Source organism: Lithobates pipiens, unplaced genomic scaffold, assembly GCF_037356315.1.
Source record: "Lithobates pipiens isolate NorthernLeopardFrog02 unplaced genomic scaffold, aLitPip1_a1.2 Scaffold_19, whole genome shotgun sequence".
In the NCBI taxonomy this organism is placed as follows: domain Eukaryota; kingdom Metazoa; phylum Chordata; class Amphibia; order Anura; family Ranidae; genus Lithobates; species Lithobates pipiens.
In genome coordinates, this window is record NW_027507764.1 from 412000581 (window position 1) to 412021896 (window position 21316).

Here is a 21316-nt window from a genome sequence, read left to right on the forward strand (position 1 = left end):
CACGCTTGCCATCCCATCTGTGCTGTGCTTCGGTACAGCACAAGTCTGTCAGTCAGTCGATTTATGTCCGAGACCTACTGATTGGCTTAGCGAATCACAATACAGAGCCCTGTTTTTATGATCAACATAGGGCTCTGTATTTGGAGAGGAGATGTGACTGTTTGTTTCTGTCTCCCTGCTAAACGGGGAGAAATCTCATCTACTAGTAAAAGCAGCACATATTGCACACATTACACTTGTTAGGCACACAGTTAACCCTTTCCTTGCCCCTATATGTTAACTCCTTCCCAGCCAGTGTGATTAGTACAGTGACCATGTATAGTAGTAGCACTGATGACTGTATTAGTGGTACTGTTGATGTCAGTTATTCATTCCCACCCAGTGTCTGTCAGATTGCCCGTCGCATCACAGTCCCACTATAAGTTGCTGATCACCGCCACTACTAGTATAAAAATTTAAGTATATAAGTAAAGTGTATATATACCGTCATTTGTAGACGCTATAACTTTAATGCAACCCAATCAATATTATTATTAATATACAGGATTTATATAGCGCCAACAGCTTGCGCAGCACTTTACAACATGGGGGAGATATTTACATTACCTACAGGTAAGCCTTACTATTGGCTTACCTGTAGGTACAATTAAAGAGGAAGACTTTACTTCCTATTTATGTAATTCATGTTTATTCATCATCCCCTAGATTACATAAGTATGTGACCCTTGCAGTGTGTAGAGGGCCCGAAAGCAAGGGTAACTTTTTTTTTTTTCTCCAGCCCATAGTCCAACTTTTAATCTGTATTTTTACATGGGATGGGGTCTAAAGAATAAGCAGGTCTTAGGTTTTGATGCAAGGTCTACATTTAAAGTGGTTTTAGAGCGTCAAAGGTGCTTTTACCTTTAATGCATTTACCTTAAAGTGGATGTAAACCCAATTCATGAAATTTGAGCTGGGCACATATATCTACAGAGTTTTGTTATCTGTCTTCAAAACACTGTGTCCCGTAGCTGTCTCCTGCTCTGTTCTGTTATCAGACTGATAACTCCTGACACATGAGATAAAAGCTTTGTGCAAGGGAGGGAGCTATAAATAGATTAGCAGGCAGCTTGCCTTGTCACAGAACACCTCTGAGAGTCTTTGCCTATGGGGAGCGAGGGTGTGTACCTTTCCTCCAGTCAGCTGTCTTTGCTGTATGCCCAGACTTCACACTCCGTGTTAATCAGAGAAAATCTCCTCACCCCCTCTGAACTTTCTAAACAGTATATAAAGATTAAGACAGCAGAAATATAAGTAATACTTATGTAGGGAGATTTGTTTCATCCCTGTGTATCATCCCTGGGTATACATCCACTTTAATGCATGCCATTGGGGCTGATGGTTGGCGAAGAGGCCTTTGCTACATATGGACACCACGTCACAGATGCTTGTAATCTAGTTGGCCTGTTGCTGGAACACTGCTGTATTGATTATCTGGCCTAGCTAGGGAGTTTATGAGGACTTATTATGCATTTTATTGTATATGTCTGTACCCTATGCTATCTATGTTAACTCACAAGATACATCGCAGCTGTGATGCCACTCAATTACACAGGTCTTCTACCATCTTTTATGGATAGCTAAAATTTGGAATGACAGTCTGTGCACCTATTGTTCTTCCAGATATTTTTTTTTTTTTAAAGCTGTTGCGTTAGTTCCACATTGTACTAACAAATTAATACTTGCCCAAATCTCCTGAAGAAGCACAATGGCGCAGAGCTTGAATGTGCTACATCAACTTACACCAAACCCGCCCAGACATTGATGGCCAAAAGGGTGACCTGCTCCAGGTGGTGTACTGAAGAAAACGCCCTCCTCAAAGTGGAAGCCGGGGGCAGGCTCAGCACGAGCAATATTGAAGAAATCGGATTCTGGACAGACACACTCCCTGAAAGCCTTTATTGTAATGAATAGTCAACGTTCATGTGACAACAGAAGCAGGACAAACAGCTGACTCGTTTCACAACATCATTGTTGCTTAGTCATAGCTAAATAACCACATGTTTGACAACTATATACCAGATTCAAACATGTCACATGATTCATTCAATGATTTTAAATTGCAAACACATGGCCAAAAAAAGGGGGAGGGGAGGAAGACACATACATACATACATACATACATACATACATACATACATACATACATACATACATACATACATACATACATACATACATACATACATACATACATGCGTGGCTCCTGGGAAAACATGGAAATAGACCACAAAACAAGCTGGTTAACATAAACAAAGAAAGAAAAAGGGATTGCAATGTATACATATACACATATATCAGAAAATCCAATATCTTTAAATAGTCAAAAAAGTTAAAACATAACCAAGACATAGTAAACCATCACCATGTATAATACAGGGGAAACGCGTGAAATCGTAACAATAAAAACTAGATATATTTTATAAACGTGCATGTGCAAATTGTTGTGAAGCAACATTTTAATGGTAAAACCATGTATTATAAATCGTTATTCTAAATAATATCTAAAAATCTACCAAAACATGATGGAACGTACCATTTTTTTTTTTTTATGTAGGAACTTCAGTTCACGGGGTGCCACTAAGGAATAAGGGCACAAATACAAAGAGGCGGTGTGATGTCTAGTAAATGGTTAAAAAAAAAAAACTATTAATTGGTGATGACTACATCAAAGAACACCGCCATTTGTCCACATGAACATGTAAAAATATTTAGTAGAACCCCCTACAAATATCTAAATCTTCGGAGACCCGAAAACTGATTGGGATATATATAATCGCCAGCAAAACAGCAGGAAAGCAGCAAAAAATAAAAATAAACACAACGCAGGGCAAACCCCATATAAAGCATCAGTTTTATATGTGTGTGTATATATGGAAAAATTTTTTTTTCCAAACTCAGTTGAGAGTTAATCGTAATAATATGAAACATTTCACTCAAAATGTAATCCTGTTGGTTTCCTGGTATTGAGGGAAAAAATAGAGTAAACTTCCCTCTTGCAAAGCGCTCTAAATCTATCGCCTCCCCTAGGGGCTGTCACTAAAGCTTTAATCCCCTGCATAAATAAACTGGAGACATCCTTGTTATGGACTATGTTCCAATGTTTGGCTACATTGGTGTGTTTTTTTTTTTTTCCAATGTCTCTTAAATGATCATAGAGCCGATCCTTCAATCTGCGCGTCGTGCGACCCACATACTGGATGTTGCATAAATCGCATGTAACTGTATAGATCAGAAACCTGGTGTTGCAGTTAATAAATGGAGAAACTACAAAACTTCTACCAGTAGTAGTAGAACAGACTGAAGGACCCCTCTTGTTATGACACTAAGCACGTCCTGGTATTCCACATTTGAAATTGCCTTTAAATTTCAACCAGTGAGAGCCAGAGTTCACTGGTGAATCTGCCTAGCGTTGGAGCCCTGCGAGACAGACATTGATGGCCACATCTACTGGCGCACTGATCATTGAATACGATGAGGTATTTTTTGGTGGTTTTGTTGATATTCATGCCATAATTTAGATAGTAGGCTACTGTGAGATTTTTTACTTTTGTGTTGTTTTTAGAGTATTTGTAATGAAATGTATACTTTTTAACCCTATGAGTATGCAGTCTTCTTTTATCTTCATGAATTCTATGCATTAAGGTAAAGAAACCTTCTGTGTCAGACTAGCCCCCTCACTCCCTTTTTATACTTACTGTACCTGATCCCCCCTCGTGAGCCATCGCTATGCATGAGAACAGCGGCTCTCCTGCCCAGGGAGGAGGAACAATGCTAGATCCATAACAGTGGGAGCCATTGACTCCCACTCCTGTAACTCAACTCCAGTGACGAGGGGGGCAGGAGACGGGGCTGAGTCCCTCTGTCTGTGTCAATGGATGCAGCAGTGGGTTTCAAGAACATGAGTGCCCCCATGGGAATCTGCTTCCTGTTGGGGGCACCAGCAGGAAAGGAGGAGCCATGAGCGTCGGCAGGGGAACTGAAAAGAGGAGGATCGGGGCCGCTCTGTGCAATTGTTTGTTTCTTTTATTATTTCCTTTACAACCACTTTAAGAAAACGTCTGTGTAGTCTGGAAATATACTATCAAATCAGACAATTCATCATTTTAGCTAAAGCATGGATGTTTGTACTGTCACATTTACTTCGTACTGACCTTCAGAAAGTGCGCAAGTGTTTGAGTGGGGAAAAGTGAAAGTTTGTTGGATGTCTCTGTGCACTTGGAATTGTGTAATATGTGCTAAATTTAATAGACCCATTCTAAAATGTTAGTTGATTAACTCATAAAAGTATGAGATCTGAATCTTCTTACAATAGTTGTGATGAATATTCTTCTTGATCCATAAATCTCCTGTATACTGTGGGCACGTTTTTGACAGGTGGCATCAAGCATTTGTTTTATAAAACAAATATCCTGGGACTCTCTTCATTAATAATAGAATAACTAACGCAATTTTCTGCTGCAGTGGATTAATTTAGCTGCATGCGTTTAATTATCTACGTTGACTATGGTAATTGTTACAGAGATGCCATTCTTCATGCCATAAGTTATTAAAAGCTCTCCCGATTAATTGTTGAAAACAATGTGTGTTGATTCTGTGCTCCTCCAATTATATTCTATGTCAGTCCTTTAATTAATTAGTAAATGTTTGATTGTCTTTTAAGCTCAACCCTTATTATTACTTACTTTACCTAAATAAACTGAAAAAGACTGATAAAGAGAGATGAAAATAAAATGCAAGTGTTTCAGTATATCTCGTGCATTGTGTTTTTACCTGAATTTCTAATGACTTAACTTCATATCTTCTATAAAGTGTTTTTTTTTTTTTTTATCACTTTATTTCATGTTATGCATTCGGCCTGTCTGCTGCCCATCCCTTTCTATCACTTTCTGGATTCTCTTATACTGTTGTACTTTAAATTTGTAAGGACTATGTATCCCATGATTCCTTGTTGCTGGCAAGCAGTAATTCCTGTACTGACTCTGCCTCCTAAAACTCCTCCTCCCAGCACGTCCGTAGTTCAGAAGGCAGTTGTTTCGTCAGGTTAGGCGACCCGCCAGATTTTGTTATGGTAGTGACGTTCCGTCGCTGCCATCTTGCTACACCCCACACTCGTCCACAGTAAGGATACAGTGAGAAGGTGGCAAGCGGACATCTTGTTACATGCACCGGAGTTGTGCATTTCACCCTTATTTTTAACAGTAAACCCAGCTTATATAGTGACGCAGTATTTTGAATTCCATCAGCCTGTTTTTGATGTTGATTTTTCAAAGCAGCAGTGTCCTGTCATTAACAAACCTGTGAGATCAGCATGCTTGCCGCTGCTTTTAAAATGCAACATCTAATTACAGATGGATTTTTAAATACTGTATTTCACTATATAAGCTCAGTTTACTGTTAAAAATAACAGGAGGAGGGGGCATCAAGAACCGATTGAATGCCTGGGCAGTAACATCACCCTTGCTATGGGGCATCCATTGCCAGCTGTCCCTCCTCTCCCCTGAAGCCGGCCACTAGGTGACCAGAATGCCCTGAGAATAGGTATGCATAAGCATCTTTCTTCTACAGGGTAGATAAAATAGGAGTTAGGAGGGGGTAGAAGCAGTTTTAAATTTCATGAAATCTAGGCTGGACTTCCAATTTAAAATTTGATTACAGATACGCTTTAGTTAGTAGGTTAAAAACTATTGCTTTCCAGTGCATTTCCAAGACTGGGCACAGGTTTCAATTAGAAAGCACTAGATTTTCGTGAGCTGTATAAAACTAATGAGCTCTTCAATCAATGTTAATTATCAAAACAATTTTTTTTTTTTTTTTTTTTTGTTCTGGATAGATTTTGGAAGAGTAAATACTCATGACCAGTTTTTATTGTTTCCATGACCCCCTGTGGAGATTTTTGCCTATCTCTTGTGACAAAACCAGAAGTAAGGGGGCGATTGTTACTGGGATAGGAAAATACAAACAGCAATAACATGAAAATAATGTAATAACATGAAAGCTTCAGTGTCCCCACTAAAAGGAAGAGAGGAGAAATCTCCTCAATGGACACAGACAAAAAAAAAAAAACTGACACATACAATTCTTTCTCAATTTTTTCCAAATAATTGAAAATAATTTTTAGCACAAGGAATTGAAATGCTCTTATTTTAAAGGCATATCCCACATATAATATTAATAATTCAAAAGCATCCAGTATTGTGAAAAAGACAATAACACTAATATTTTTTTAGCAACTCCTTCCCTTACAGCAACCATAGACTAATTAGCTTGAATAGTAGTTCAGGACAGAGGGGAGGCATTTCCATAATTCATTTGTCACTTTCTCAAACCATTTCAAAACCCCCTTACATGCTAGCTTGGGAAGCTCACCTTCAGAAACAATGGGATCTGGACACATGGCACAGGGCCTTCTATAGATCCTATAAGGGTATCCTCAACACCTCCCTAACGGAAGCCAGTCTGAAAGTCATCACCAGATGGTAAATTACCCTGTCAAAACTCTCCACTATCTTCCCTTTGGTGTCCCCTATGTTTTCGAGGGTGTCAGATGAAGGGAACCTTGTTGCATATATGGTGGGACTGTCCCAAAATCAGAAGCTTTTGGAACAAAATCTTCCAAATAATTTCCAAGGTAACGGGGTTCTCGATTCCTAAGTCTCCTTCAACTGCCCTCCTGAACTTTCATATCCCTAAGGTTCTGAAATACTCTCAAAAACGTATCATCTTTATCCTCCTAGGTACCAAACTCTCCATAGCCAAAGCCTGGAAGCTCCCCAAAGTCTCCATTCAGGTGGCCAAGCGTAAGATCTCCTGGATCATGTCACAAGAGAAATTGGTGAGCTCCTTGCTGGACACCTCCCACCAAGTAAAAAGTAGATTAGGAAAGGGGGAGTTAAAAAAACAAGCAAAAAAAAATCTAAATAAAAGAATTTAAGGTCACACTAAAGCTTTCCACCAACTACCAGGTAAAAGAGAACTGAGCTGAACTGGGGAATGCACACTTCTGAATTCCTTGGGCATAAATTCATGTATTGCTTCCTCAAACAGACTGCTTAATTGCCCTACGCTGCCAGAAGAGTGCTTTAAGCACGTGTGGGATGGACCATTGATAACCTTAGCACTGGAAACTCTTCTGACATTAGATACCTGTGTGAATGTGTACCTGATCCAGCACTTCCGGGTGCTTATTGCAATCCCAATACAAGTCGCTGATTGCCGCCATTAATAGTATATAAAAATAAAATTTCCAGTATGAATACCATGTGTAGACACTATAACTTTCATGCAAACCAATCAATATTGGGATGTTTTTTGTTATGTATTCTGATACATATTTTTGGTAAAACAAATCAGCCTAAATTTATGAAGAAATTAGATTTATTTTTATTGGATATGTTTTATAGCCGAAAAGTAAAAAGTTTTCAGTAAAAGTGAGGCTAAGTTCACACTGGCATTAAAAGCAGGTGGTTGAGAGGCGTCCTCACCCTCAACTCCCCTCAAATGCCTATGCGAATGATACGATGGACAGCACACAGTGAAAAACATGATGAAAACTTGAAGAAATACAAGTTTGAAAAAAAATAAAAATGAATGCAACCACTATATCACTGACTGGGTGCTTACAAATGGTCTGCTTTTTATTTGTTTATGCAAAATCTTTATCCTTTTATAAAAATGTTAGCTGGTATTAGGCTCTCATTTTGTTAAGAAAATCTGCAAGTGTATCTAAAGCCTCATACACACGTTTGGATTTTGTACAAACTTTCCCGTGGATTTTTGTGCAAAGGGGTCGGCCGTGAACTTGTATTGCATACACACTGCAGTGCTTTTTCAGCCAACTTTCACCAAATCAAGTGTTTTTTTCTTCTGCTCTTTACCGCCACCTTTTGGTCAACTTCTGTATTGTTGTCTGATCTTTTGCAGTGGTTCTGAGCATGCGTGTTTGTACTTTGTACAAAAGTCCTATGGTTTTCTGTACACCTGATCGGACTTTGCTCCATCGGACTTTTGTTGCCGGAAAGTTTGTCCATTCGCACAGCCAACAAAAGTCTGACGAAAACCGAAAAAGTTTGTCCGATGGAGTGTACACACTGTCGGATGTTGCCTTAAAACAGTTAATTTTCATGCTTGTTGTCAAAAAGTCTGATTGTGTGTATGGGCCTTAACACTACCCTCTCTCCAAACTTGCAATGCTGCTGTCCAAGGGTGGCTCCACTGCTCCTCCATAGAGCGTAGCCACCCCCCCACCCACATGAAGTGGGTGTGTTACTGGCCAGATCACCAAAACAAATGCAGCCACCACATTTAAGGATCGGTAAACCGCAATATATTTGTTTGTTTTTGGGTTTAGAGATGCTTCAAGAGCAATCTATAACAAGCTTTGAAAGTTGTATAGCTCTACAAGAGGGTTACTAAAGCAGGACAATTGGCAGTATACTAGGAGTATATAAATTCTGTATGCACAGAATACACCAGGTAAGGAGTTAATTGGATACATTTTATCTTTTAATTAATTAGTGAATCAGTAAATTGTATAGGGAGAGTCACTTAAAGGTGCACTCTGGGCTAAATGGTCATAGCATCTGGTGGAACACCTGCTCCTGCCATCTGTTAGACTTGGCCAGCTTGGTCCGCCATATAACAAAACAGGACACGGAAAATGAATGTTACCTTGGGTTCACATGGAAAGTCATTTGAGATTTTTTTTCTCATCCCATTTACAGTTTTAATAAGGTGAAAAGCTAGTGAGAAAGCTAATGATTAATGATCGGTGTAGCTAGAACGCCTCCTCTGTGTGTTTAGAAACTACCAAAGACAATTTGCGGCTGTGTTTTGTGCACGGACTATGTGCAGAGGTTTAGTAATTGTACATTAGTATTTGTTAAAGCTGGTTTGAGTCTTCGGTATCCTGCGCATGCTGATGTGCACTTAAAGTACAAAGGTTTGGTATTATTTTTGTGTCTTTCGGTTTCTTTTAAATATATCCATTTTGGGAAAGAGATGGCATTTTTCAGTAAGGAGTGTAAAGAGCAATTATGATATAAACATTTGAAATGACTTACAGCCGCTAGCCAAATTCATTACTTAAAAGGAAATCCAGCAGCTATAGAGTAGAGAAATGCGTACATCATTTCTGCAACGCCTTACTAAATAAGCCAGACGCTATGCACATTCTTCCATTGTACACATTGCATTCAAAGGGATTGCTGTGAAATAAAAATGAATTTCCAATTTTTCCATAGTTCCATTGCTCCTGCTTGGACCAATGTACCTATGTATGAGCAATGCTTGTAGAAGCTGAAAATCACTGTAGCGTGCACAGCTGCCAATCGTTTCCAGGTCCTGGGCCGAGCATCTGCCCTGCTGTATTGTGAACACAAGAGGATGCCCGCTTGACATGGGCACCATTTAACCACTTCAGCCCCAGAAGATTTTGTCTGCTCAATGACCAGGCCAATTTTTGAGATTTCGCACAGCGTTATTTTAACTGACAACAACTACTGCACTGTACCCAAATAAAATAAATGCCCTTTATTCTGCCACAAATAGAGCTTTCTTTTGGTGCTATTTGATCGGTTTAACTGACAATTGCGCAGTCATGCGACGCTGTACCCAAACAAAATGGACATCCTCCCCCCCCCCCCCCCCACAAATAGAGCTTTCTTTTGGTTTCATTTGATCACCCCTGTGGTTTTTTATTTTTTGCGCTATAAACAAAAAGACTGTCAATTTTGAAAAAACGCAATATTTTGTACTTTTTGCTATAATAATAATAAATGTCCCCAATTTTTTTTCTTTAAAAATCAAATTTTTTCCCCTGTTTAGGTTGATACGTATTCTTCTACATATTTTTGGAAATAAAAATCTCAATAAGCGTATATTGATTGGTTTGCTCAAAAGTTATAGCGTCTACAAAATAGGGGATAGATTTATGGCATTTTTATTTTATTTTTTGCTAATAATGGCGGCGATCTGTTTTTTTTTTTTTTTATTGGGATTGCGACATTATGGCGGACACTTTTGACACAATTTTATTTAAAAAAATTTTAACCATTGACAGTTATACATCGATTAGTGCTAAAAAAATCCACTGATTACTGTGTAAATGTCACTGGCGGGGAAAGGGTTAACACTAGGGGGCGATCAAGGGGTTAACTGTGTTCCCTGATTGTGTGTTCTTACTGTGGGGGGAGAGGACTGACGATAGGAGATGACAGATCGTGGTTCCTATCTATTAGGAACTCATGATCTGCCTCTCCTCTCCTCACAGAACAGGGATTTGTGTGTTTACACACACACTTTCCTGTCCTGCCTCTCGTGCCCAAGCGCCTGCAATCGCGCTTAAAGGAGCCGACGTACAGCTACGACAGTTCGCGGGATCGCGCCGACCTGCTGCAGTATGGCGGTGGCTGGTCAGTAAGTGGTTAAGGAACACTCTCCTTTTCTTTTTTTTTTTTTTTTTTTTCCAATGAATGCAAAGCATTCTCCGATTGGATGAGGTGGAGCTGTATCATCACTGTATAGTATATGCCACATCAGTGATAGTCACATATATTTTTTATGATATGCTCCATGTTGCCTAGATTTGCTAACCCTTTTGCTCATTGGTATTGCAGTGGAATACAAGCCTTCCATCATGGAAGAGCTGGAAATGTATTAGTTGGATGGCAGACTACAGACTTGGCAGAGCTATAGAACACACACTCTGCTGGCAAAAGCTGCTGATTTACTGTAATAACTTGCTTGGCGCAGTGTCTGAAGCCATATTTTCTGTTTCTTCTGCAAGTAGCATGACCCCGTGGCAAATTTCAAAACAAAAGCTACTTTTACTTTATCTGCTGCATCAATTAAATTGTCAGATGATGTAGCAGCGTTTTGAATGTTCGTACTTTGCTGCAGAGAATAATTCTATTTCATGCCAGCTTAAATCCCTATTAGAGTGTGTGACATTTACTGATAATTTAACTTTCTTTGAAGAGTGTACTATGAAAACCAAAACAACGCTTCAGATATTTATATGGATTACTGTGGATCTATTGGCTTCTCATTTTATTTGTGCCTTCTGTATAAGTGAATTTAGGGAATGCAATTCTGATAAGAATTAAATGACAGAAGTATGTAAGATGTCTGGTTTTCATTTCTTATTATTCTTGTTATGCAGGAGTAGTTATGTTCTCAAATTTAGATCTGTTGCTTTGTTCATTCAGGGCAAGATGACAGGTTCTTTTGATTAAAAAAAAAATAATCCACCATTTGCTGATGCCTCTAGGGCTCATGCACACTAGCAAAAGCTTTATATATTCCGGTGCCTGGGAGGCACTGGTGGCATGTACAGTTCACTGCCAGCAGCCCTGTCAAAATCAATCACAGTCTGAAATAGAGTGCCTTGAAAAAGTATTCACACCCCTTGAAATTTTCCACATTTTGTCATGTTACAACCAAAAATGTAAATGTTTATTTGGATTTTATGTGATAAACCAACACAAAGCGGCACATAATTGTGAAGTGGAAGGAAAATGATAAATGGTTTTCACATTTTTTTTAAAACAAATATGTGAAAAGTGTGGCATGCATGTATATTCACACCCCTGAGCAAATACTTTGTAGAACCACATTTTGCTGCAATTGCAGCTACAAGTCTTTTTGGGTATACCAGCTTATCCCATTCTTCTTTTCAAAATAGCTCAAGCTCTGTCAGATTGGATGGAGAGCATCCTGTGAACAGCGATTCTTGCCACAGATTCTCAATTGGATTTAGGTCTGGACTTTAATTGGGCCATTCTAACACATGAATATGCTTTGATCTATGCCATTCCATTGTAGCTCTGGCTGTACGATTACAGTGGTTGTCCTGCTAGAAGGTGAATCTCGGCCCCAGTCAAGTCTTTTGCAGACTCTGAACAGGTTTTATTCTAAGATTGCCCTGTATTTGGCTCCATCTGTCTTCCTATCAACTCTGACCAGCCCCCCTGTCCCTGCTGAAGAAAAGCATCCCCACAACATGATGCTGCCCCCACCATGTTTCATGGTGTGGCTGTTGTGTTCAGGTTGATGTGCAGTGTTTTAGTTTTCTCCCACACATAGCATTTTGCTTTTAGGTCAAAATGTTTAATTTTGGTCTCATCTGACCAGATCACCTTCTTTCACATTTACTGTGTCCCCCACATGGCTTCTCGCAAACTGCAAATGGGACTTCTTATGGCTTTCTTCTTGCCACTCTTCCATAAAGGCCAGATTTGTGGCATGCACGACCAATAATTATCACGTACCCGGTGCTGGAGGCCAATAAAGAGAGGGCTTCACTTGCGGTTAAGTTCTGAACTCCCCTGGAGGTGAGACAGGAGGAGTTGGGCACAAAGTAGCACAGGTTTCCTGCGGGGCTGCTTGCAGAAGGATTCAGGGATACTGCAGATGTATTGAGCAGAGGCGGCAGGCCAATGGCACCTGTGAGATGTGGCAGGTCTTCAGAATCAGTGTCAGAAAAATAGTCAGTACAAGCCAGGATCAGGAGCCAGGGAAAAAACAGAGCAGACAAAATCAGGTGGATAGCCGAGATCAAACACAGAAGCAGGCAGAAGGCATTCCTTAGACAAGCCGGGGTTGAAGACTGGAGTAAGCAGGAGACAGGTCAGGAACAAGCCGGGTCCGTAACTAAGGAACATGGATGAAGTGCTGTTTGAACATCAGCTTGTTACCCAAGGGCTGACTTCCTTATAAAGGCCCATGTGATGTGCTGGCGGAGATGCTGGGCCCTAGAGTCCTTCTGCTGCCCTGGCAATAGTTGTCCCGAGGACAGATTCTCCCACCTGAGCTGCAGATCTCTGCAGCTCCTCCAGAGTTACCATGAGACTCTTGGCTGCTTCTCTGATTTAATGCTCTGCTTGCCTGGCCTGTCAGTGTAGGTGGACTGCCAGGTCTTGGTTGGTTTATAGCTGTCCCAAATTCTTTCCATTTTTGAATGATGGATTGAACAGTGCTCCATGAGATGTTCAAAGCTTGGAATTTTTTTATAACCTGGAAGTCTTCTTTTGAAATCATGTCAAGCACCTTCTGCTATTTGGGCTGGATCTCCGCAATGGTGTCAAAACGGCAACCTTAAAGCTGGATCCTCAACTCATTGCAGCATTGCTGTGAACTTGCCCAGTCATGGTAAATGACTCTGTGGTAGATTTGCCCAGTTTTGTGCAGAATTTCTCATTTGCTCTTTAACTTGCTGTCCGTGATGCAATAACAGTAGTGGTAATGCATGTGGTCAGAATAACACCAGTCATACAGCTCCCGATGCGCACAAGATGTCTTTTGGCACACTGACTTATTAAGGTCGGTGCTCCCCGTGACTGTGCATGCAGCCTTGTGCTGCCATCTGTTGGCGTGTTACAAAACGAGTCTCAAAACTTTTTGCTACCACCTCGTATGCATAAGCCCATATCATACTTCCTGGCTGCTCTGTTGCTTCTTCGGAGCTGTTGACAAATACCCAGTGATTACAGGTTTGGTGGAGCATGTGACCTCTTCCCAGGATGCAGTGTTTGGCCCATCAGGGTAAAGTTACAGGTACTCTTTTAAGAAAACCACCCACTCATTGATGCCTTCCTTGCTCTTCCCTACTTTTCTGGCCCTCTGTTGGACCTGGGAGTTCCAAACTGGTGGCTCTTAACCCTGTTCTCAAGTACCCCCAACAGGCAATGTTTGAAGGTTTTCCTTTTATCTTGCATAGGTCTTTTAAATCAGTCAATGGCTTAGTGTTTGACAGCTATTTTATCTAATGCCGTGTACACACGATCGGAAAACTCCGCCAGCAAAACTCAGATGAGAGCTTTTTGTCGGAAAATGCGACCATGTGTATGCTCCATTGGTCTTTTGCTGGCGGAATTTGAGCCAGCAAAAGATTGCGAGCATGTTCTCAATTATTCAGTCTGGAAAAGTTCCTATTTGAAAATGCCATCATCTGTACAAATTTTGACGCGCAAAATTCCTACGCATGTTCGGAAGCATTGAACTTCATTTTCTCGGGCTGTTGTAGTGTTGTACATCACTGCGTTCTGGATGGTCGAAAGTTCAGAGAACTTTTGTGTGACAGTGTGTATGCAAGACCAGCTTGAGCGAAATTCCGTCAGAAGAAACTTGGATGGAAAAATCCGCTCGTGTGTACAGGGCACCTGTTGGGGGTACTTGAGGACAGTGTTGAGAACCACTGTTGTAAACCACCTCCACGTAAGGTGGTGTCTGAGCTTGCACAGGGTTAATGTCTTCCTCCTACTCATCAGATGGTAGTGGTTTTTATCTGGCTAAAGGATGTTTAGGATGCCATTAAGAAATGATGGCATTGCAAGTTTGTCCCGCGATTCTGGAATCGCAGGGAGAATCACAACGATTTTGCCCGCAATTCAAATCGTCTGTGTGAATGGAGCCTTAATGGCAGTGGGACAGATTTACTGCAAATGGAGCACTCGGAATCTAGTGCATCTGGGCATGATGGTCAATCAGCTTCTAACTTTAGCTTGTTCAATTAAGCTTTGGCAATAAAATATGGAAGCTGATTGGTTTCTATGCAGAGCTGCACCAGACTTTGCATTCTCCAGTTTTAGTAAATAACCCCTTAGTGTTCTTTGGATATCCTATTGCCCCTCCCACTGATACTGATCCCTGTGTATGTTTCATTTAGAATCTAAATTCACTTACTCATTGGCCAGTAAGTGTTGTGGAAACATACACTTTGCTTTAACAACCTCAATACTGGACAATTTCACCCCCTTCTCGCTCAGTCCAATTTTCAGTTCAATTTCAATTTGATTTGGATACATGCAGCACTGTGTCCAAATGAAATTCGTATAATTTTTTTTTCACACAAATAGAGCTTTCTTTTAGTATTTAATCACCACTGAGTATTTTTTTTTTTTGTTTACGCTACAAGCAAAGACAAAAAAAAAAAGTTTTTGGGGGGGGGTAAAAAAGCTCTTTTTTTTTTTTTTTTTTTCTTCATTTCTGTTATACAATTTTGCAAACAAGTCATTGTTTTGTTTTCATACATTTTCACATCACAATTTATACTGCTACATTTCTTTGGTAAAAGCAACTCAAATAAGTGGCCAATCTCCTTGGAAAGTATTCTCCGAATGGCAGCTGTGCTGAGTGGTTTAGCTCAACACGGGACCGGGGAGCAAGTGGAGATCACTGGAGTAGTAATGTCTACTGATTTCCAGCTTCTAGGCCAGGGGTCTCAAACTGATGGCCCTCCAGCTGTTGCGAAGCTACAAGTCCCATCATGCCTCTGCCTGTGGGAGTCAGGCTTGTAACTGTCAGCCTCGTAATGCCTCATGGGACTTGTAGTTTTGCAACAACTGGAGGGCCGCCTGTTTGAGACCACTGTTCTAGGGGCATCGACCAGGTTTGGTGTATATATGACTATATTGGTCCAAGCTAGAACAATGTAAAAATGTGGATCTGTAATATGTATTTAATATTAAAGTGTTACTAAACCCACAACACAAAAATCAGTCTATATGCAGTAAAGCATGCTTGTTAGACTCGCTGTTGAACCTTAGGGGTTAACCCTCCACATTGTGCAAAAAGGCTGTTTGATCCTGTCCTCTCTGATCCTCCCCTTCTTCCACAGTCCCCAATCCATCTCCTGATGGTAAAAAGCTTTGTGGGCACTCTGCACATGCTCAGTTCGGTGTGTATTCCTAGAGTTTTTTTTTTTTTTTTTTTTTTTTCTTTTGTGATCAGTACCGGGCCATTCAGCACTGCCCAGACAGAGGATCAGAGAACCTGCATCCTTTTAGGACAGTCAGAGGATACTAAAAACTACTTCTACAAGCTTTAACCAGAAACTGATAGTCCCAAGACTGCTATATACTGCTGATAGGAAAAAGCATTTAGTAGCTTATATTTACTAAAATAATTGCATTTCCATGTTCTGCGTACTGTGGGAGGCCAGATACAGTGAATTCAGGGTCCTGGTAACACTTTAAGGGTAGATTTAGACCCCTTTCACACAGGGGTGCTTTGCAGTCATTACAGTGCTAAAAATAGCACCTGCAAAGCTCCCTGAAACAGCTGCTGCTGTGTCTCCAGTGTGAAAGCCCCGGGGGCTTTCACACTGGAGTGGTGCGCAAGCAGCATCTTTGGAGCGGTGAAGGAGTGGTGTATACACCGCTCCTGCCCATTGAAATCAATGGGGCAGCGTGGCTATACTGCCGGCAAAGCTGGAGAAGAGACACTTGGGTGGGGATATGATTTAAATATACAAATACCATACCGGTGACCCCACAATAGGGATAAAACTTTTTCGCAGAAGGGAGTTTAACAAGACACATGGCCACTCATTAAAATTAGAAGAAAAGAGTTTTAACCTTTAAACTACGTAGAGGGTTCTTTACTGTAAGAGCGGCAAGGACGTGGAATTCCCTTCCACAGGCAGTGGTCCCAGCAGGGAGCATCGATAGTTACAAGAAACTATTAGAGAAGCACTTGAACGACCGCAGCATACAGGGATATACAATGTAATACTGACATATAATCACACGCATAGGTTGGACTTGTGTCTTTTTTTTTTTTTCAACCTCACCTACTATGTAACTATGTAACTGTTATTGATCCAAACCCAAAATGTCATTATTGCTTTGTACCCAACGTGCTAATTTTTTTTTTTTTTTTTAGTCCACAACTTGCTGTATTGGCTCCATAGAATATTATCACTACTCAAGATCTCAGCTGAGGCTCTAACTGTATCTGCATTTGCGAATACTGCATAATGCATGGGCGTTTTTAAAATGTTGCAGTGGAATATAGCATTTCACTATCAGAGCACTTTCGTATCTCTGCAGCTCTGTTTATTAAAATGACTCCCGATCCTTCAATACATCAGAGTGAATGAATGTGCAATTAATATAAATGTTATCTAATTAAACATAATATGCTTAGGGTGACAGTTCTGTGCCGCAGGATCTGAGATGGGGAGTCTCTTATGTTAAAGAGCTTCAGGCATTTCGTGCCATTTCCAAATGTTTTTCTTTTTGCTTAGCCAACAGTCCGTCTTCTCTTTTTTTTTTTTTTTTTTTTTTTTTTGTAATGGTGGAGATTATTCACGGAGCAATATAATTAATACACTTTTATACAGACTAGATTGTAGCTTTTAAAGCCTGTTGCTTGCACAGCAGTTCAAATTACTTGGATAAATTCAGCTAAATAACATGTTTTATATGATAATTAGGAGATGCATTGTTAAAGAAAGACAGGTTATGCTTAAGGGGTTTGTTGCAACCCCCCTACCCGTCAAAAATGGTTCAGAGAGTAAAAAAGGAGAAAGGGGGGGGGGGGAAAAAGGAAACCATTTGAAGAAAAATGTAAAAAATACTCCACCCCGCAGCTCCTGATTGCGTATTGTAGTCACCAGTGGAACTCTGCTGCAGATATTGGAAAGCCGTGCATCTCGGCTCTCACAAGAAGACCTTCCAGAACCTTGTAGGAGTGAATTCTTTTACATAATTTGGAATCTTCAGCTTTCCCAGGATCCGGCAAGAAGACACACATACTGCTTTTGTCCAGGTGCGCCATTTATACATTTTTTTTTTATTTTTTTTATTTTTTTTTTTTTTTATTTTGTGCATTTATTGAGTGTCTCTTTTTTTATGGGGGGGATGGGTGGGGGCTATGTAAAGCTGCAACATAAGCAGACCTTGCCTTTTTAAAGCAAGGTCAAATTTAATACATTTATTAATGTTGTATTGAAGGGTAAATCCAGGCATATAGCTAACTACATAGCTGAAATATAAAGATGAGCCGTGCAATTATCATGCTTTCTTGTTTTCTTTGGGTCGTCATTCCATTCCTAGTTGAATATGCTCAGGTACACAATCCACTCTGGCTGTAATTTAGTCTGAACTAATCATTCTAAAAACTTTGTGAGTGTAAAATGTGGCTTAAACCTGCAAATGGGACAGATAATTTAGGGGTTTATTTTATTAAAAAAAAGGTTGATAGAAAGGTTGGGAAATAAGTTTGCCCCCCACAGTAAATCCTTAGTTTGAGAGCATTTTGCAAGACTAGCAATATTTTAAAATACATTTTAACTTGATATATAAGCAATGTCTTGATATGAGTAGCGTCATGTCACAACGTAGTATAAAAGAGAAGAGAGGTGCCTCTAAGTGTAGCAATATGGATACATTTAATGAAGTTGCAACATTTAGCAACGTATTGCTACACTTAGAGGTGCCTCCTTCTTATTAATACTCTGTAGCTCCTGCTGGATTTAGCGTCTAATCACCTTGTGGAGGCTTCCATTTGTGGATGGACATTTTATGGTTGTACAACCTATCAAATTGCTGTAATATTTTTATATGGACTATAAACTGAAGGACCTATGAATAAATGGTTGTGGAACGATTCATTTGAGTCGCCATTATTTCCTATGGGGAAATTTGTTTTGATATACAAGTGCTTTGGATTACAAGCATGTTTCTGGAACGAATTATGCTCGCAATCCAAGGTTTTACTGTATAGCTAGCTTCTCATTGCAACTTCTCAGTCCATTTTCTCTATTTTCATAGACGTGAAACTATATCCAACACAATCTATTTGTAGATTGATTTTGACAGTTTATGTAGACTTCCAACATTTTGTTTTTGTGGAGAATTTATACAAACCTCATTCTAACTTTAACACATTATTTGCAGTGGAAAGGAGTTGAACATTCTTTTCACAGGTGTCATAATTACCTTTTTTACAAGCTGTTTCACTAGTTTGAATGCTATTCCTCGTCGTTTTTTTTTTTATGCTTCAGCAACACAGCATCTATAGCAGGGATATGCAATTAGCTGTTGCAGAACTACAAGTCCCATGAGGCATAGCAAGACTCTGACAGCCACAAACCTGACACCCAGAGGCAGAGGCATGATGGGACATTTAGTTTTTCAACAGCTGGAGGTCCACTAATTGCAGATCCCTGATCTATAGTAAGCGTTAAAGCCTTAGAAAGCCTAAACTTTGCTAATGCAGTCCAAGGCCAGAACTGGCAGCAATCTAATACTTAAGCCCCGTACACATAATTTAAATATCGTACGAAAAATACCGCTTTCGAAATGATCGTGCGATAATATAATCATTGGTACACAGCTGTCATCTGAAATTTTCTGAAACGACAAACGGGAAAATTCTCGTATGATGTTAGATTGTACCATTTTCGTTTTAATCCGTCTAATTTCCATCTGAAAATACAATACAAATATACTACAACACATTACATCACTTCCGAATTTTTATTAGTCGTACGAGAATTTTCATACTTTAGCAACCTATTCGTTTTCGATACGGAGATTGGCAGCCAAAAAAACTGAGGCTCGTTCGTCCGATAATCTCATTTTGTGTACTAGGCTCTCCTAATTCCCCTCACTTTTGCATTTACTAACAGTGAGGAGAAGCAATCCTGTGTAAACTTGTTGAATCCCAATCAGAGCTCAGATAGGACTGAGGACCAGTTTCGCCCCCCCAGTTCCACACTTACCCCATCCAGGTCGCGGCTTCTCCCAGCTAATCTGGTTTTAAGATCCAACTCCTGTCCTGATTGGCCAAGAGGTGAAGCAGGCAGACAAAAGCGAATATTGATTCACTAATGTCACAAGTGGGTGTGTTCGGGGTGCAGTTGTCGGGCTCTAGTCATGTGCTTAAAAAAAAAAACCTCATAGAAACCTATGAGTCCAGCGCCGCGCATGAAGATTAGGGGAGGTGCAGGGGATTGAGGGGGTGCATGGCGAATAGTGGGGCAGCGCCCCTTATGGACCGATCACCACTGCAGAGGACTCTCGCCCTACCTATGTGCTGGGCCAGTAATCTCCTGATCCTTTTAACCAAAAGTACCGGGTGATTTGCTCTTGGTAGTTAAAAGAAGGGGGGCAAGCAAAGGGGATTAAATACAGGAGAAATTCCAGGGTTTGTGAACCTGTTCATCTACATGGGCAGAGCAAAGATGCCCTTTAACCACTTGACTTCTGGAAAGTTTACCCCTCCTTCACGACTAGGCCATTTTTTGCGATACAGCACTGCATTATTTTAACTGACAATGTGCGGTTGTGCCATGGTGTACCCAAATAAAATGTATGTCCTTTTTCCACAAATAGAGATTTCTTTTGGTGGTATATGTTTACCTCTGCAGTTTTCTTTTCTTTTCTTTTTTTTTTTTTTTACGCTATAAACAAAAAAACGACCAACCAATTTTGAAGAAAATTTCTTTACTCTTTGCTATAAAACATATATCCAATAAAAAAATGAGGAAAAAAATCTTCATAAATTTTGGCCAATACTGCAAGGGCACTTGGAAGTGCAGTCGCTGTATCTGATATCTGATCTGAGGGGTAGATCTGAAATGAGGGGAGGCTCTGCTGATTTTATCATCCAATCATGTGCAAGCTAAAATGCTGTTTTTTATTTCCCTTGACTGTCCCCTTCAGATCTACAGTGACTGCACTTGCAAGTGCACTTGTAGTGCAAAGTGGATTTGCCTTTCGTAAATAACCCCCAATATGTATGCTGCTACATGTTTTTTGTAAAAACAAAATTTCAAAAGCGTATATTGATTGGTATGCACAAAAGTTATAGCATCTACAAATTATGGGATAGAGCTGCATGATTAATCATTAAAAAATTGTGATCTCGATTCAACCCCCCCCTCACGATCTCTATGCAGAATTTACCGATTCATTCATGTAACAAGTGTAGAGTGTTCTCTGCTTACTCAGCTGTCAAAAGAAAAAAAAAAAGCGGTCAGCCTGCCAAGATTTTCACAACCTTGTCTACCCTAGTAGATAACTATAAACATTGCAAATTTTTATTATATCAAAGGAATGGGTGTGTAGATGAGGGAAGTTTAACCATTTAAAAACTAAACCTTTTTCTGACGCTCGTTTCTTACAAGGTTAAAATCTTAATTTTTTGCTAGAAAATTACTTGGAACCCCCAAGAGATATAGATAAATAGATATTTATATTTATATTTTAGCAGAGACCCTCGAGAATAAAATGGTGGTTGTTGCAATATTTTATGTTGCACTGTACTTGCGCAGCAGTCTTGCAAACGCTATTTTTTGGGGAAAAAATCCACTTTAATAAAAATAAATAAATAAAATAAACCGTAAAGTAAGCCCAATTTTTTTTGTATATTGTGAAAGATGATGTTACGCCAAGACAAGAATTGTGAGCGAATCGTGATCTTCTAAGCAAACAAATTGTGATTCTCATTTTAGCCAGAATCATGCAGCTCTACTATGGGATAGTTATGT

At 39.9% G+C, this 21316-nt stretch overlaps 1 protein-coding gene across 2 annotated transcripts in view; it reads left to right on the forward strand.

Annotated features, from left to right (window-relative positions):
• The window catches only part of EPB41L3 (erythrocyte membrane protein band 4.1 like 3), a 332589-nt gene that overhangs the window by 44440 nt on the left and 266833 nt on the right, over positions 1-21316 (forward strand). Inside the window, exon 1 of one of the 2 annotated variants that reach the window (XM_077492492.1) lies at positions 17567-17589. The exons of the other annotated variant lie outside the window; for it this stretch is intronic. The gene's annotated coding sequence lies outside the window, so the exon portion shown is untranslated. Of the gene's footprint in view, positions 1-17566; positions 17590-21316 lie in introns of those variants that run through there. 2 annotated transcript variants of the gene reach the window in all.